Below are 18,872 nucleotides of genomic sequence, written 5' to 3'. Positions count from 1 at the left end.
TCACGATATTAGCTGCCTTTTTTACTGGAAAGTGCGGTTAGGTTGATTCTTTTTGAAGATAATTAATAGACAAATTCCTCATGTCCACCCATTTATTTCAGAATTTTTGGAGTGACAGAAGTATTCGAAACCTACAGATTGCTACAGACTGTTCTGTTTTTGACAGATTCTGTTTTCCATGTGTTGTTTGCTTATTTTGATGAATCTATGAGTAGTATCGGAGGGTATGAACCATAGAGAATCTGGAATACAGTAGATATTACACCAATATGAATTTAGAATGAGTTCACAACAGTACCTAAGTGGTGATTTATTTTCTTATACTAACGGAGCTTACGAGTTTTCTGTTAAGTTTTGTCTTGTGAAGTTTTCAAGTTTTGGGTAAAGATTCGATTGACTATGGAATAAGGAGTGGCAAGAGCCTAAGCTTGGGGATGCCCAAGGCACCCCAAGGTAATATTCAAGGACAACCAAGAGCCTAAGCTTGGGGATGCCCCGGATGGCATCCCCTCTTTCGTCTTCGTTCATTGGTAACTTTACTTAGAGCTATATTTTTATTCACCACATGATATGTGTTTTGCTTGGAGCGTCATTTTATTTTATTTTGTTTTGCTTGCTGTTTGAATAAATTACCAAGATCTGAAATTCTTAAATTTTAGAGAGTCTTCATATAGTTACATAATTATTTGACTACTCATTGATCTTCACTTATATTTTGTGGAGTAGTTTGTCGTTTGCTCTAGTACTTCACTTATATCTTTTTAGAGCACAGCGGTGGTTTATTTTGAAGAAATAGATGAACTCTCATGCTTCACTTATATTATTTTGAGAGTCTTTAGAACAACATGGTAGTTTCCTTTGGTTATTAAATTAGTCCGAATATGATAGGCATCCAAGATGGGTATAATAAAACCTTTCATATAAAGTGCATTGAGTACTATGAGAAGTTTGATACTTGATGATTGTTTTGAGATATGAAGATGGTGATATTAGAGTCATGCTAGTTGAGTAGTTGTGAATTTGAGAGATACTTGTGTTAAAGTTTGTGATTCCCATAGCATGCACGTATGGTGAACCGTTATGTGATGAAGTCGGAGCATGATTTATTTATTTATTGATTGTGTTCCTTATGAGTGGCGGTCGGGGACGAGCGATGGTATTTTCCTACCAATCTATCCCCCTGGGAGCATGCGCATAGTACTTCGTTTTGGTAACTAATAGATTTTTGCAATAAGTATGTGAGTTCTTTATGACTAATGTCGAGTCCATGGATTATACACACTCTCACCTTCCACCATTGCTAGCCTCTCTAGTACCTCGCAACTTTTGCCGGTACCATAAACCCACTATTTACCTTCATCAAAACAGCCACCATGCCTACCTATTATGGCATTTCCATAGCCATTCCGAGATATATTGCCATGCAACTTTCCACCATTCCGTTTATTATGACACGCTTCATAATTGTCATATTGCTTTGCATGATCATGTAGTTGACATCGTATTTGTGGCAAAGCCACCTTCATAATTTTTCATACATGTCACTCATGAGTCATTGCACATCCCGGTACACCTCCGGAGTCATTCATATAGAGTCATATTTTGTTCTAAGTATCGAGTTGTAATTCTTGAGTTGTAAGTGAATAAAAGTGTGATGATCTTTATTATTAGAGCATTGTCCCATGTGAGGAAAGGATGATGGAGACTATGATTCCCCCACAAGTCGGGATGAGACTCCAGACGAAAAATAAAAAATAAAAAAGAGAAGGCCCAAAAAAATGAGAGAAAAAGAGAGAAGGGGCAATGCTACTATTCTTTTACCACACTTTTGCTTCAAAGTACCACCATGATCTTCATGATAGAGATTCTCCTGTGTTGTCACTTTCATATAATAGTGGGAATCTTTCATTATAAAACTTGGCTTGTATATTCCAATGATGGGCTTCCTCAAAATGCCCTAGGTCTTCATGAGCAAGCGAGTTGGATGGACGCCCACTTAGTTTCTTTTTGAGCTTTCATACACTTATAGCTCTAGTGCATCTGTTGCATGGCAATCCCTACTCACTCACATTGATATCTATTGATGGGCATCTCCATAGCCCGTTGATAGGCCTAGTTGATGTGATACTGTCTTCTCCTTATTTTTGTCTTCTCCACAACCACCGTCTATTCCACCTATAGTGTTATGTCCATGGCTCACGCTCATATATTGCATGAACATTGAAAAAGTTTGAGAACATCAAAAGTATGAAACACTTGCTTGGCTTGTCATCGGGGTTGTGCATGATTTAAATATTTTGTGTGATGAAGACAGAGCATAGCCAGACTATATGATTTTGTAGGGATAACTTTATTTGGCCATGTTATTTTGAGAAGACATGATTGCTTTGTTAGTATGCTTGAAGTATTATTATTTTTATGTCAATATTAAACTTTTGTCTTGAATCTTTCAGATCTGAACATTCATGCCACAATAAAGAAAATTACATTGAGAAATATTATAGGTAGCATTCCACATCAAAAATTCTGTTTCTATCATTTACCTACTCGAGGACGAGCAGGAATTAAGCTTGGGGATGCTTGATACAGATCCAACGTATCTATAATTTTTTATTGTTCCATGCTATTATATTATCCATATAGGATGTTTTATATGCATTTATATGCTATTTTATATGATTTTTGGGACTAACCTATTAACCTAGAGCCCAGTGCCAGTTTCTGTTTTTCCTTGTTTTTGAGTTTTACAGAAAAGAAAAACCAAATGGAGTCCAATTGACCTGAAATTTCACGGAGATCATTTTTGGACCAGAAGAAGCCCACGGAGTATCGGAGATGGGCCAGAAGAGTCCCGAGGCCACCACGAGGGTGGGGGGCACGCCCTACCCCCTGGGCGTGCCCCCTACCTCGTGGCTGCCTTGGGGACCCCCTGACTTGTTCCCGACTCCAACACCTCTTATATAACCTCTAGAAAATAACCTAGATTGGGAGTTCCGCCACCGCAAGCCTCTATAGCCACCGAAAACCAATCTAGACCCGTTCCGGCACCCTGCCGGAGGGGGGGAATCCAACCGGTGGCCATCTTCATCTTCACGGCGCTCTCCATGACGAGGAGGGAGTAGTTTACCCTCAGGGCTGAGGGTATGTACTAGTAGCTATGTGTTTAATCTCTCTCTCACTACTAGGAAAAAGCCTAGTAGTAGCGCGGGTTAAAAGCTAGTAGTAGCGCGGGTGCCTGCGCTACTACTACGGCGCTACAGCTAACTAGTAGTAGTAGCACGGTGCATCCCGCGCTACTAGTACGTGTGTTAGTAGTAGCGCATGTCTGTGACCCGTGCTACTACTATTAATTTGAAAAACCAAAAAAAATCTCGACCCCATGACGTGCGCACGTTGGCCGGGAGCAGGGAGATCTCGTCCATGACGCGTGCCTCGTGGAAGCCGTCGAGGGCGGCCACGGAGGCCAGCCCGGCGTGGGCCAGGAGCTGGAGGACTTGCATCTTGGCATCGTGCGTGGGGAGCAACACCTCATGGCGGCCATCACCGATGAGGTCGGCGACGAGCGGCGGCAGGAGGCGGTCCACGTCTTCCGGAACGAGAAGTCGCCCTCGTGCTGACAGAGGAGGAGGGGGATGGGTTAGCTAGCGTTCCGGATCGAATCGGAGAGGGGGAGGAGGGTTGACCTGGAGCAAGAACAAGATGGTGAAGGCGGCGAGGAGGAGGATGCCGTGGTCACGCTTCCGCATCTTGGCGGCAGCGAGGAGCTCTGACGACCGCCCACCGAAGGGATCTCGGAGAGGGAGGGGGCGAAGAAAGCAGAGTGTACCAGCGGCGGCCACCGCTGGAGTATGAGGGAGAGACGAGGAAAGTGAGAGAGGGGGAAAGTGAGGGAGAGAGGAGGGATTCGCCTGAGGATACGAGGATTTCACCTACCTCGTACTTAGTAGTAGCGAAGGGGTGTAAAACCGTGCTACTACTATCAACTTAGTAGTAGCGCGGGTTTGTACCCCTCGCTACTACTATGGCATGTCCCGGGAGGGCACGGTAGAGACCGCTTAGTAGTAGCGAGGGTTAAAAACCCGCGCTACTAGTATCAACTTAGTAGTAGCGAGGGTTAAAAACCCACGCTACTAGTAAGTAGCAGTAGCGAGGGTTATAAACCCTCGCTACTAGTAAGCGTCTGCCTATAAGCTTTTCCCTAGTAGTCTCTCTCTCTCTCTCTCTCTCTCTCTCTCTCTCGTGTTCTTGATTTGGCACGATCTTGATGTATCGCGAGCTTTGCTATTATAGTTGGATCTTATGATGTTTCTCCCCCTCTACTCCCTTGTGATGGATTGGGTTTTCCCTTTGAAGTTATCTTATCGGATTGAGTCTTTAAGGATTTGAGAACACTTGATGTATGTCTTGCATGTGCTTATCTGTGGTGACAATGGGAAAGCACGTGATCCAGTTGATGTATGTTTTGGTGATCAACTTGCGATTTCCATGACCTCGTGAACTAATGCATAGGGGTTGGCACATGTTTTCGTCTTGACTCTCATGTAGAAACTTTGGGGCACTCTTTGAAGTTCTTTGTGTTGGTTGAATAGATGAATCTGAGATTGTGTGATGCATATCGTATAATCATACCCACGGATACTTGAGGTGACATTGGAGTATCTAGGTGACATTAGGGTTTTGGTTGATTTGTGTCTTAAGGTGTTATTGTATTACGAACTCTAGGATAGATCGAACGGAAAGAATAGCTTCATGTTATTTTACTACGGGCTCTTGAAAAGATCAATCAGAAAGGATAACTTTGAGGTGGTTTCGTACCCTACAATAATCTCTTCGTTTGTTCTCCGCTATTAGTGACTTTGGAGTGACTCTTTGTAGCATGTTGAGGGATAGTTATATGATCCAGTTATGTTATTATTGTTGAGAGAACTTGCACTAGTGAAAGTATGAACCCTAGGCCTTGTTTCTTAGCATTGCAATACCGTTTACGCTCACTTTTAGCACTTGCTACCTTGCTGTTTTTATATTTTCAGATTACAAAAACCTATATGTACCATCCATATTGCACTTGTATCACCATCTCTTCGCCGAACTAGTGCACCTATACAATTTACCATTGTATTGGGTGTGTTGGGGACACAAGAGACTCTTTGTTATTTGGTTGCAGGGTTGTTTGAGAGAGACCATCTTCATCCTATGCCTCCCACGGATTGATAAACCTTAGGTCATCCACTTGAGGGAAATTTGCTACGGTCCTACAAACCTCCGCACTTGGAGGCCCAACAACGTCTACAAGAAGAAGGTTGTGTAGTAGACATCACTTGGCAAACACACCGCAAAAGAATATTACATCGAATAGATCTCCAAGAACATTGAGGAGAACTTTGTATTGAAGATCAAAGAGGGAGAATAAGCCATCTAGCTAATAACTATGGACCCGAAGGTCTGTGGTAAACTACTCACACATCATCGGAGAGGCTATGGTGTTGATATAGAAGCCCTCCGTGATCGATTCCCCCTCCGGCAGACCGCCGGAAAAGGCCCCAAGATGGGATCTCACGGGTACAAAAGGTTGCGGCAGTGGAAAAGTGGTTTTGTGGTTCCCTTGGATTTTTTAGGGTATAAGAGTATATATATAGCCGAAAAAAGTACGTCGGTGGAGCTACGAGGGGCCCACGAGGGTGGGGGTGCGCCTACTCCCCCGGGAGCACCCTCCTACCTCATGGCTGCCTCGTTGCATCTCTGACTTCCACTCCAAGTTTCCTGGATTGCATTTGTTCCAAGAAAGATCCTCGCGAAGGTTTCGTTCCGTTTGATATTCCTTTTCTACGAAACACTGAAATAGCCAAAAAACAGAAACTGGCACTGGGCCTCCGGTTAATAGGTTAGTTCCAAAAATAATATAAAAGTGCATATTAAAGCCCATTGAACATCCAAAACAAATAATATAATAGCATGGAACAATAAAAAATTATAGATACGTTGGAGACGTATCAGCATCCCCAAGCTTAATTCCTGCTCGTCCTTGGAATTGGTATTTCATTGCTCTCTGGTAAAAAATGAAAATTATTCTCATGAGCGCATACTTTCTGTTTTTTTCAGCAAGATGAAACAACAATCACCCAAGAAGATTCTAAAGGCTTTACTTGGCACAAACACTAATTAAAACATAAAAAACACAATCATAACAGAGGATAGATGATTTATTTATTACTAAACAGGAATAGAAAGCAGGGAACAAAAATAAAATTGGGTTGCCTCCTGTTGGGGAATGTAGTAATTTCAAAAAAATTCCTACGCACACGCAAGATCATGGTGATGCACAGCAACAAGAGGGGAGAGTGTTGTCTACGTACCCTCGTAGACCGGAAGCGGAAGCGTTATAACAACGCAGTTGATGTAGTCGTACATCTTCACGGACCGACCGATCAAGCACCGAAACTACGGCACCTCCGAGTTTTTGCACACGTTCAACTTGATGACGATCCCCGGACTCCGATCCAGCAAAGTGTCGGGGATGAGTTCCGTCAGCACGACGGCGTGGTGACGATCTTGATGTTCTACCGTCGCAGGGCTTCGCCTAAGCACCGCTACAATATTATCGAGGATTATGGTGGAGGGGGGCACCGCACACGGCTAAGAGATCAATGATCAATTGTTGTGTCTTTGGGGTGCCCCTCTGCCCCTGTATATAAAGGAGTGGAAGAGGGGGCCGACCAAGGAGGGTGGCGCGCCCAAGGGGGGGAGTCCAACTCCCACCGGGAGTAGGACTCCCCCTTTTCCTATTAGGAGTAGGAGAGGGAAGGAAGAGGAAGGAGGGAGGAAGGAAAGGGGGGCCCGGCCCCCTCCCAATTTGGATTGGGCTTGGGGGGGGCGCCCCCTCCCTTGCTCCTTTCCCCTCCTTTCCACTAAGGCCCAATAAGGCCCATATACCTCCCGGGGGGTTCCGATAACCTCCCGGCGATCCGGTATTGTCCCAATCTTACCCGGAACCTTTCCGGTGTCCAAATATAGTCGTCCAATATATTGATCTTTATGTCTCGACCATTTCGAGACTCCTCATCAAGTCCGTGATCACATCTGGGACTCTGAACAACCTTCGGTACATCAAAATATATAAACTCGTAATGAAACTGTCATCGTAACGTTAAGCGTGCGGACCCTACGGGTTCGAGAACAATAGAGACATGACCGAGACACGTCTCCGGTCAATAACCAATAGCGGAACCTAGATGCTCATATTGGCTCCTACATATTCTACGAAGAGCTTTATCGGTCAGACCGCATAACAACATACGTTGTTCCCTTTGTCATCAGTATGTTACTTGCCCGAGATTCGATCGTCGGTATCTCAATACCTACTTCAATCTCGTTACCGGCAAGTCTCTTTACTCGTACCATAATACATCATCTTGCAACTAACTTATTAGTTGCATTTCTTGCAAGGCTTAAGTGATGTGTATTACCGAGAGGGCCCAGAGATACCTCTCCGACAATCGGAGCGACAAATCCTAATCTTGAAATACGCCAACCCAACATGTACCTTTGGAGACACCTGTAGAGAACCTTTATAATCACCCAGTTACGTTGTGACGTTTGGTAGCACACAAAGTGTTCCTCCGGTAAACGGGAGTTGCATAATCGCATAGTCATAGGAACATGTATAAGTCATGAAGAAAGCAATATCAACATACTAAACGATCGGGTGCGAAGCTAATGGAATGGGTCATGTCAATCACATCTTTCTCCTAATGATGTGATCCCGTTAATCAAACGACAACTCATGTCTATGGTTAGGAAACATAACCATCTTCGATTAACGAGCTAGTCAAGTAGAGGCATACTAGTGACACTTTGTTTGTCTATGTATTCACACAAGTATTACGTTTCCGGTTAATACAATTCTAGCATGAATAATAAACATTTATCATGATATAAGGAAATAAATAATGACTTTATTATTGCCTCTAGGGCATATTTCCTTCAGTCTCCCACTTGCACTAGAGTCAATAATCTAGATTACATAGTAATGATTCTAACACCCATGGAGCCTTGGTGTTGATCATGTTTTGCTCGTGGAAGAGGCTTGGTCAATGGGTCTGCTACATTCAGATCCGTATGTATCTTGCAAATCTCTATGTCTCCCACCTGGACTAGATCCCGGATGGAATTGAAGCGTCTCTTGATGTGCTTGGTTCTCTTGTGAAATCTAGATTCCTTTGCCAAGGCAATTGCACCAGTATTGTCACAAAAGATTTTCATTGGACCCGATGCACTAGGTATGACACCTAGATCGGATATGAACTCCTTCATCCAGACTCCTTCGTTTGCTGCTTCCGAAGCAGCTATGTACTCCGCTTCACATGTAGATCCCGCCACAACGCTTTGTTTAGAACTGCACCAACTGACAGCTCCACCTTTTAATGTAAATATGTATCCGGTTTGTGATTTAGAATCGTCTGGATCAGTGTCAAAGCTTGCATCAACGTAACCATTTATGATGAGCTCTTTGTCACCTCCATATACGAGAAACATATCCTTAGTCCTTTTTAGGTATTTAAGGATGTTCTTGACCGCTGTCCAGTGATCCACTCCTGGATTACTTTGGTACCTCCCTGCTGGACTTATAGCAAGGCACACATCAGGTTTGGTACACAGCATTGCATACATGATAGAGCCTATGGCTGAAGCATAGGGAACATCTTTCATTTTCTCTCTATCTTCTGTAATGGTCGGGCATTGAGTCTTACTTAACTTCACACCTTGTAACACAGGCAATAATCCTTTCTTTGCTTGATCCATTTTGAACTTCTTCAAAACTTTGTCAAGGTATGTGCTTTGTGAAAGTCCAATTAAGCGTCTTGATCTATCTCTATAGATCTTAATGCCCAATATGTAAGAAGCTTCACCGAGGTCTTTCATTGAAAAACTCTTATTCAAGTATCCCTTTATGCTATCCAGAAATTCTATATCATTTCCGATTAGCAATATGTCATCCACATATAATATCAGAAATGCTACACAGCTCCTCACTTTCTTGTAAATACAGGCTTCTCCAAAAGTCTGTACAAAACCAAATGCTTTGATCACACTATCAAAGCGTTTATTCCAACTCCGAGATGCTTGCACCAGTCCATAAATGGATCGCTGGAGCTTGCACACTTTGTTAGCTCCCTTTGGATCGACAAAACCTTCCGGCTGCATCATATACAACTCTTCTTCCAGAAATCCATTCAGGAATGCAGTTTTGACATCCATCTACCAAATTTCATAATCATAAAATGCGGCAATTGCTAACATGATTCGGACAGACTTAAGCATCGCTATGGGTGAGAAGGTCTCATCGTAGTAAATCCCTTGAACTTGTCGAAAACCTTTTGCGACAAGTCGAGCTTTGTAGACAGTAACATTACCGTCAGCGTCAGTCTTCTTCTTGAAGATCCATTTATTTTCAATTGCTTGCCAATCATTGGGCAAGTCAACCAAAGTCCACACTTTGTTCTCATACATGGATCCCATCTCAAATTTCATGGCTTCAAGCCATTTTGCGGAATCTGGGCTCACCATTGCTTCTTCATAGTTCGTAGGTTCATCATGATCTAGTAGCATGACTTCCAGAACAGGATTACCGTACCACTCTGGTGCGGATCTTACTCTGGTTGATCTATGAGGTTCAGTAGTAACTTGTTCTGAAGTTTCATGATCATCATCATTAGCTTCCTCACTAATTGGTGTAGGTGTCACAGAAACCGGTTTCTGTGATGTACTACTTTCCAATAAGGGAGCAGGTACAGTTACCTCATCAAGTTCTACTTTCCTCCCACTCACTTCTTTCGAGAGAAACTCCTTCTCTAGAAAGGATCCATTCTTAGCAAAAAATGTCTTGCCTTCGGATCTGTGATAGAAGGTGTACCCAACAGTCTCCTTCGGGTATCCTATGAAGACACATTTCTCCGATTTGGGTTCGAGCTTATCAGGTTGAAGCTTTTTCACATAAGCATCGCAGCCCCAAACTTTCAGAAACGACAACTTTGGTTTCTTGCCAAACCATAGTTCATAAGGCGTCGTCTCAATGGATTTTGATGGTGCCCTATTTAACGTGAATGTGGCCGTCTCTAAAGCATAACCCCAAAACGATAGCGGCAAATCTGTAAGAGACATCATAGTTCGCACCATATCAAGTAAAGTACGATTACGACGTTCGGACACACCATTACGCTGTGGTGTTCTGGGTGGCGTGAGTTGCGAAACTATTCCGCATTGTTTCAAATGTAAACCAAACTCGTAACTCAAATATTCTCCTCCACGATCAGATCGTAGAAACTTTATTTTCTTGTTACGATGATTTTCAACTTCACTCTGAAATTCTTTGAACTTTTCAAATGTTTCAGACTTATGTTTCATTAAGTAGATATACCCATATCTGGTTAAATCATCTATGAAGGTGAGAAAATAATGATATCCGCCACGAGCTTCAACATTCATTGGACCACATACATCTGTATGTATGATTTCCAACAAATCTGTTGCTCTCTCCATAGTACCGGAGAACGGCGTTTTAGTCATCTTGCCCATGAGGCACGGTTCGCAAGTACCAAGTGATTCATAATCAAGTGGTTCCAAAATTCCATCAGTAAGGAGTTTCTTCATGCGCTTTACACCGATATGACCTAAACGACAGTGCCACAAATAAGTTGCACTATCATTATCAACTCTGCATCTTTTGGCTTCAATATTATGAATATGTGTATCACTACTATCGAGATTCATCAAAAATAGACCACTCTTCAAGGGTGCATGACCATAAAAGATATTACTCATATAAATAGAACAACCATTATTCTCTGATTTAAATGAATAACCGTCTCGCATCAAACAAGATCCAGATATAATGTTCATGCTTAACGCTGGCACCAAATAGCTATTATTTAGGTCTAATACTAATCCCTATGGTAGATGTAGAGGTAGCGTGCCGACCGCAATCACATCGACTTTGGAACCATTTCCCACATGCATCGTCACCTCATCCTTCGCCAGTGTTCGCTTAATCCGTAGTCCCTGTTTCAAGTTGCAAATATTAGCAGCAGAACCAGTATCAAATACCCAGGTGCTACTGTTAGCTCTTGTAAGGTACACATCAATACCATGTATATCACATATACCTTTGTTCACCTTGCCATCCTTCTTATCCGCCAAATACTTGGGGCAGTTCCGCTTCCAGTGACCAGTCTGCTTGCAGTAGAAGCACTCAGTTTCAGGCTTAGGTCCAGACTTGGGTTTCTTCTCCTGAGCAGCAACTTGCTTGCTGTTCTTCTTGAAGTTCCCCTTCTTCTTCCCCTTGCCCTTTTTCTTGAAACTAGTGGTCTTGTTGACCATCAACACTTGATGCTCCTTCTTGATTTCTACCTCCGCAGCTTTTAGCATTGCGAAGAGCTCGGGAATTGTCTTATCCATCCCTTGCATATTATAGTTCATCACGAAGCTCTTGTAGCTAGGTGGAAGTGATTGGAGAATTCTGTCAATGACGCAATCATCCGGAACATTAACTCCTAGTTGAATCAAGTGATTATTATACCCAGACATTTTGAGTATATGCTCACTGACAGAACTGTTCTCCTCCATCTTGCAGCTATAGAACTTATTGGAGACTTCATATCTCTCAATCTGGGCATTTGCTTGAAATATTAGCTTCAACTCCTGGAACATCTCATATGCTCCATGACGTTCAAAACATCGTTGAAGACCCGGTTCTAAGCCGTAAAGCATGGCACATTGAACTATCGAGTAGTCATCAGCTTTGCTCTGCCAAACGTTCTTAACGTCGTCAGTTGCATTAGCAGCAGGCCTGGCACCCAGCGGTGCTTCCAGGACATAATTCTTCTGTGCAGCAATGAGGATAATCCTCAAGTTACGGACCTAGTCCATATAATTGCTACCATCATCTTTCAACTTTGCTTTCTCAAGGAACGCATTAAAATTCAACGGAACAACAGCAAGGGCCATCTATCTACAATCCAACATAAACAAGCAAGATACTATCAGGTACTAAGTTCATGATAATTTTAAGTTCAATTAATCATATTACTTAAGAACTCCCACTTAGAAAGACATCCCTCTAATCTTCTAAGTGATCACGTGATCCAAATCAACTAAACCATAACCGATCATCACGTGAAATGGAGTAGTTTTCAATGGTGAACATCACTATGTTGATCATATCTGCTATATGATTCACGCTCGACCTTTCGGTCTCAGTGTTCCGAGGCCATATCTGCATATGCTAGGCTCGTCAAGTTTAACCTGAGTATTCTGCGTGTGCAAAACTAGCTTGCACCCATTGTAGATGGACGTAGAGCTTATCACACCCGATCATCACGTGGTGTCTGGGCACGACGAACTTTGGCAACGGTGCATACTCAGGGAGAACACTTTTATCTTGAAATTTAGTGAGAGATCATCTTATAATGCTACCGTCAATCAAAGCAAGATAAGATGCATAAAAGATAAACATCACATGCAATCAATATAAGTGATATGATATGGCCATCATCATCTTGTGCTTGTGATCTCCATCTTCGAAGCACCGTCATGATCACCATCGTCACCGGTGCGACACCTTGATCTCCATCGTAGCATCGTTGTCGTCTTGCCAATCTTATGCTTCTACGACTATCGCTACCGCTTAGTGATAAAGTAAAGCATTACAGGGCGGTTGCATTGCATACAATAAAGCGACAACCATATGGCTCCTACCGGTTGCTGATAACTTGGTTACAAAACATGATCATCTCATACAATAAAATTTAGCATCATGCCTTGACCATATCACATCACAACATGCCCTGCAAAAACAAGTTAGACGTCCTCTACTTTGTTTGTTGCAAGTTTTATGTGGCTGCTACGTGCTTAGCAAGAACCAATCTTACCTACGGATCAAAAACAACAATGATAGTTTGTCAAGTTGGTGCTGTTTTAACCTTCGCAAGGACCGGGCATAGCCACACTCGGTTCAACTAAAGTTGGAGAAACTGACACCCGCCAGCCACCTGTGTGCAAAGCACGTCGGTAGAACCAGTCTCACGTAAGCATACGCGTAATGTCGGTCCGGGCCGCTTCATCCAACAATACCGCCGAACCAAAGTATGACATGCTGGTAAGCAGTATGACTTATATCGCCCACAACTCACTTGTGTTCTACTCGTGCATATAACATCAACACATAAAACCTAGGCTCGGATGCCACTATTGGGGAACGTAGTAATTTGAAAAAATTTCCTATGCACACGCAAGATCATGGTGATGCACAGCAACGAGAGGGGAGAGTGTTGTCTACGTACCCTCATAGACCGGAAGCGGAAGCGTTATAACAACGTGGTTGATGTAGTCGTACGTCTTCACGGCCCGACCGATCAAGCACTGAAACTACGGCACCTCCGAGTTTTTGCACACGTTCAGCTCGATGATGATCCCCAGACTCCGATCCAGCAAAGTGTCGCGGATGAGTTCCGTCAGCACGACGGCGTGGTGACGATCTTGATGTTCTACCGTCGCAGGGCTTCGCCTAAGCACCGCTACAATATTATCGAGGATTATGGTGGAGGGGGAACCGCACACGGCTAAGAGATCAATGATCAATTGTTGTGTCTCTGGGGTGCCCCCTGCCCCCGTATATAAAGGAGTGGAGGAGGGGGCCGGCCAAGGAGGGTGGCGCGCCCAAGGGGGGAGTCCAACTCCCACCGAGAGTAGGACTCCCCCTTTTCCTATTAGGAGTAGGAGAGGAAAGGAAGAGGAAGGAGGGAGGAAGGAAAGGGGGGCCGGCCCCCCTCCCAATTCGGATTGGGCTTGGGGGGGCGCCCCCTCCCTTGCTCCTTTCCCCTCCTTTCCACTAAGGGCCAATAAGGCCCATATACCTCCCGGGTGGTTCCGATAACCTCCCGGTGATCCGGTATTGTCCCAATCTTACCCGGAACCTTTCCGGTGTCCAAATATAGTCGTCCAATATATCAATCTTTATGTCTCGACCATTTCGAGACTCCTCGTCAAGTCCGTGATCACATCCGGGACTCCGAACAACCTTCGGTACATCAAAATATATAAACTCATAATGAAACTGTCATCATAATGTTAAGCGTGCGGACCCTACGGGTTAAGAACAATGTAGACATGACTGAGACACGTCTCCGATCAATAACCAATAGCGGAACCTGGATGCTCATATTGGCTCCTACATATTCTACGAAGATCTTTATCGGTCAGACCGCATAACAACATACGTTGTTCCCTTTGTCATCGGTATGTTACTTGCCCGAGATTCGATCGTCGGTATCTCAATACCTAGTTCAATCTCGTTACCGGCAAGTCTCTTTACTCGTTCCGTAATACATCATCTTGCAACTAACCTATTAGTTGCATTGCTTGCAAGGCTTAAGTGATGTGTATTACCGAGAGGGCCCAGAGATACCTCTCCGACAATCGGAGCGACAAATCCTAATCTCGAAATACGCCAACCCAACATGTACCTTTGGAGACACCTGTAGAGGACCTTTATAATCACCCAGTTACGTTGTGACGTTTGGTAGCACACAAAGTGTTCCTCCGGTAAACGGGAGTTGCATAATCTCATAGTCATAGGAACATGTATAAGTCATGAAGAAAGCAATAGTAACATACTAAACGATCGGGTGCTAAGCTAATGGAATGGGTCATGTCAATCACATCATTCTCCTAATGATGTGATCCCGTTAATCAAACGACAGCTCATGTCTATGGTGAGGAAACATAACCATCTTCGATTAACGAGCTAGTCAAGTAGAGGCATACTAGTGACACTTTGTTTGTCTATGTATTCACACAAGTATTACGTTTCTGGTTAATACATTTCTAGCATGAATAATAAACATTTATCATGATATAAGGAAATAAATAATAACTTTATTATTGCCTCTAGGGCATATTTCCTTCACCTCCCAACAAGCGCTATCGTTTAACGCCCCTAGCTAGGCATAAAAGCAAGAATAGATCTAGGTATTGTCATCTTTGGTATTTATCTTTTTAATAGGGTTATGCTCGGATCCGGGAGGTTCCTTACGTTTCCCGTCATAATCAGAGATCTTTAGATCAGAGCATCTAACCGCTTATTGCAAAGAGTGATCAACATATTCATGCGGTGAAGGTTCCCACTAACATTTTTAAGAGGTTCAAGATATTTTTGCAAAATTTTAGTTACTTCGCATATTTTCTCAAAAACTTGGGTTCCTTCTTGAGTATGATGGAGTCCCTTTTGTGGGGGTAGTACTCCTACTATTCCCTCTATAATCTCATGCACAATACTGGGATCAATTTCAATAAAACTCCCCTTAGAGGCAAAATCCAAGAGTTGTCTATGGGACATGGTTAGCCCAACATAAAAGTTGCGAAGTAAAATCTTGAAATCTCCCTCTATGGTGCAATTACGATAGGACTCTATCATCTTGTACCAAGCAACTTTTAAGTTTTCTCCTTGTCTTTGTTTGAAGTGAAGAACTTCAAAATCGGGAGACAAAGGAAGAGATCAAGAGCTTGCCATGAAGACAAAACAAACGATCTAACACAGGGACACACAAGAAGCAAGCGGAAAGAGGCGAACGGAGAAGGGGCGAATAAAATGGCAAAGGTGAAGTGGGGGAGAGGAAAACGAGAGGCAAATGCAAATAATGTAATGCGAGGGAGAAGAGTTTGTGATGGGTACTTGGTATGTCTTGACTTGAGTGTAGATCTCCCCGGCAACGGCGCCAGAAATCCTTCTTGCTACCTCTTGAGCATGTCTTGGTTTTCCCTTGAAGAGGAAAGGGTGATGCAGCAAAGTAAAGTAAGTATTTCCCCTCAGTTTTTGAGAACCAAGGTATCAATCCAGTAGGAGACTACACGGAAGTCGCCTAGTACCTGCAAAAACAATCAAGAACCTCGCAACCAACATGATAAAAGGGTTGTCAATCCCTTCATGGTCTAATAAAGATAATAAGATAAATATTCTTGGTATTGTTGTTGTATAGATTGAAAAGTAAAGATTGCAAAATAAAATAAATAGTAAACTAGAATTGTATATCGGAAACTTATATGATATAAAATAGACCCCGGGGCCATATATAGGTTTCACTAGTGGCTTCTCTCATGATTGCCAGTATTATGGTAGGTGAACAAATTACTGCCGAGCAATTGATTGAAAAGCACATAGTTATGAGAATATCTAGGCATGATTATGAAATATAGGCATCACATCCATGTTAAGTAGACCGAAACGATTCTGCATCTACTATTATTACTCCACACATCGACCGCTATCCAGCATGCATCTAGAGTATTAAGTTCATAAGAACAGAGTAATGCTTTAGGCAAGATGACATGATGTGGCTAGAGGGATAAACTCAAGCAATATGATATAAACCCCATCTTTTTTCGTCGATGGCAACAATAAAATACGTGCCTTGCTGCCCCTACTGTCACTAGGAAAGGACACCGCAAGATTGGACCCAAAGCTAAGCACTTTTCCCATTGCAGGAAAGATCAATCTAGTAGGCCAAACTAAACCGATAATTCGAAAGGACTTACAAAGATATCAAATCATGCATATAAGAATTCAGAGAAGAACCAAATATTGTTCATAGATAAACTTGATCGTAAATCCACAATTCATCGGATCTCGGCAAACACACCGCAAAAGAATATTACATCGAATAGATCTCCAAGAACATCGAGGAGAACTTTGTATAGAAGATCAAAGAGAGAGAATAAGCCATCTAGCTAATAACTATGGACCCTAAGGTCTATGGTAAACTACTCACACATCATCGGAGAGGCTATGGTGTTGATGTAGATGCCCTCCGTGATCGATTCCCCCTCCGGCAGATCGCCGAAAAAGGCCCCAAGATGGTATCTCACGGGTACAAAAGGTTGCGGCGGTGGAAAAGTGGTTTTGTGGCCCCCCTAGATGTTTTTAGGGTATAAGAGTATATATAGGCGAAAGAAGTACGCCGGTGGAGCTACAAGGGGCCCATGAGGGTGGGAGCGCACCTACCCCCCTAGGCGCACCCTCTTACCTCGTGGCCACCTCGTTGCATCTCTGACTTCCACTCCATGTCTCCTGGATTGTGTTTGTTCCAAGAAATATCCTCGTGAAGGTTTCGTTCCGTTTGGATTCTGTTTGATATTCCTTTTCTGCAAACACTGAAATAGGCAAAAAAAACAGAAACTGGCACTGGGCCTCCAGTTAATAGGTCAGTCTCAAAAATAATATAAAAGTGCATATTAAAGCCTATTAAACATCCAAAAAAGATAATATAATAGCATGGAACAATAAAAAATTATAGATACATTGGAGACGTATCAGTGATCATAAAGGTGCTCTACAGGTATCTCCGAATGTGTTTGTTGGGTTGCATGGATCAAGACTGGGATTTTTCTCTCCGTGCGACGGAGAGATATCTCTGGGCCCTATTGGTAATAGAACATCATTAGAAGCTTCATGTGACTAATGAGTTTAGTCACGGGATCTTGTATTAGGGAACGAGTAAAGAGACTTGTCAGTAACGAGATTGAACTAGGTATGGAGATACCAACGATCGAATCTCAGACAAGTAATATATCGATGGACAAAGGGAATTGCATATGGGATTCTCTAGTTATTGACTAGAGATGAGTATCGGTCATGTCTGCATGTTCCCGGACCCGTAGGGTCGCACACTTAACGTTCAGTAGCGCTAGGGTAGTATTGAGATATTAATAGTGGAAAATCCGAAGGTTGTTTTGGGTCCTGGATGGGATCCGGGACATCACGAGGAGCTTCGGAATGGTCCGGAGGTAATGATTTATATATGGAAAGTTGTTGTCGGGGTTCCGAGAAAATGTTCTTTTTTCGGTATTGTACCAGGAAGCCACTAGAAGTTCCAGAGGGTTCCGGTGGGATCCAGAAGCCCTCGGCGGGTTCCACCATGTCCCATACAGTAGCATGGGCTGTAGGGGGCGCCCTGGCCTTAATGGGCCAGGGGCACCATCCCCTACATGGCCATGTGCATGGGGAGGGGAAACCCTAAGGGGGAGTGATACGTCTCCGTCGTATCTACTTTTCCAAACACTTTTGCCCTTGTTTTGGACTCTAACTTGCATGATTTGAATGGAACTAACCCGGACTGATGTTGTTTTCAGCAAAATTACCATGGTGTTATTTATGTGCAGAAAGAAACGTTCTCGGAATGACCTGAAACTTCACGGAGCAACTTTTTGTTAAATAAAAAAATACCTGCAAAAGACGAAGGCCAGGGGGCCCACCACCTGTCCACGAGGGTGGGGGTGCGCCCCTACCTTGTGGGACCCCTGGAGCTCCTCCATCTCCAACTCCAACTATATATATTGTGTTTCAGGGAGAAAAAATCAGAGAGAAGAATTCATCATGTTTTACGATCCAGAGCCGCCACCAAGCCCTAAAACCTCTCGGGAGAGCTGATCTGGAGTCCGTTCGGGGCTCCGGAGAGGGGAATCCGTCGCCATCATCATCATCAACCATCCTCCATCACCAATTTCATGATGCTCACCGCCGCGCGTGAGTAATTCCATCGTAGGCTTGCTGGACGGTGATGGGTTGGATGGGATCTATCATGTAATCGAGTTAGTTTTGTTAGGGTTTGATCCCTAGTATCCACTATGTTCTGAGATTGATGTTGCTATGACTTTGCTATGCTTAATGCTTGTCACTAGGGCCCGAGTGCCATGATTTCAGATCTGAACCTATTATGTTTTCATCAATATATGAGTGTTCTTGATCCTATCTTGCAATTCTATAGTCACCTATTATGTGTTATGATCCGTTAACCCCAAAGTGACAATAATCGGGATACTTACCA

Source organism: Triticum urartu, chromosome 7, assembly GCF_003073215.2.
Source record: "Triticum urartu cultivar G1812 chromosome 7, Tu2.1, whole genome shotgun sequence".
In the NCBI taxonomy this organism is placed as follows: domain Eukaryota; kingdom Viridiplantae; phylum Streptophyta; class Magnoliopsida; order Poales; family Poaceae; genus Triticum; species Triticum urartu.
This window is presented reverse-complemented; position numbering follows the sequence as displayed.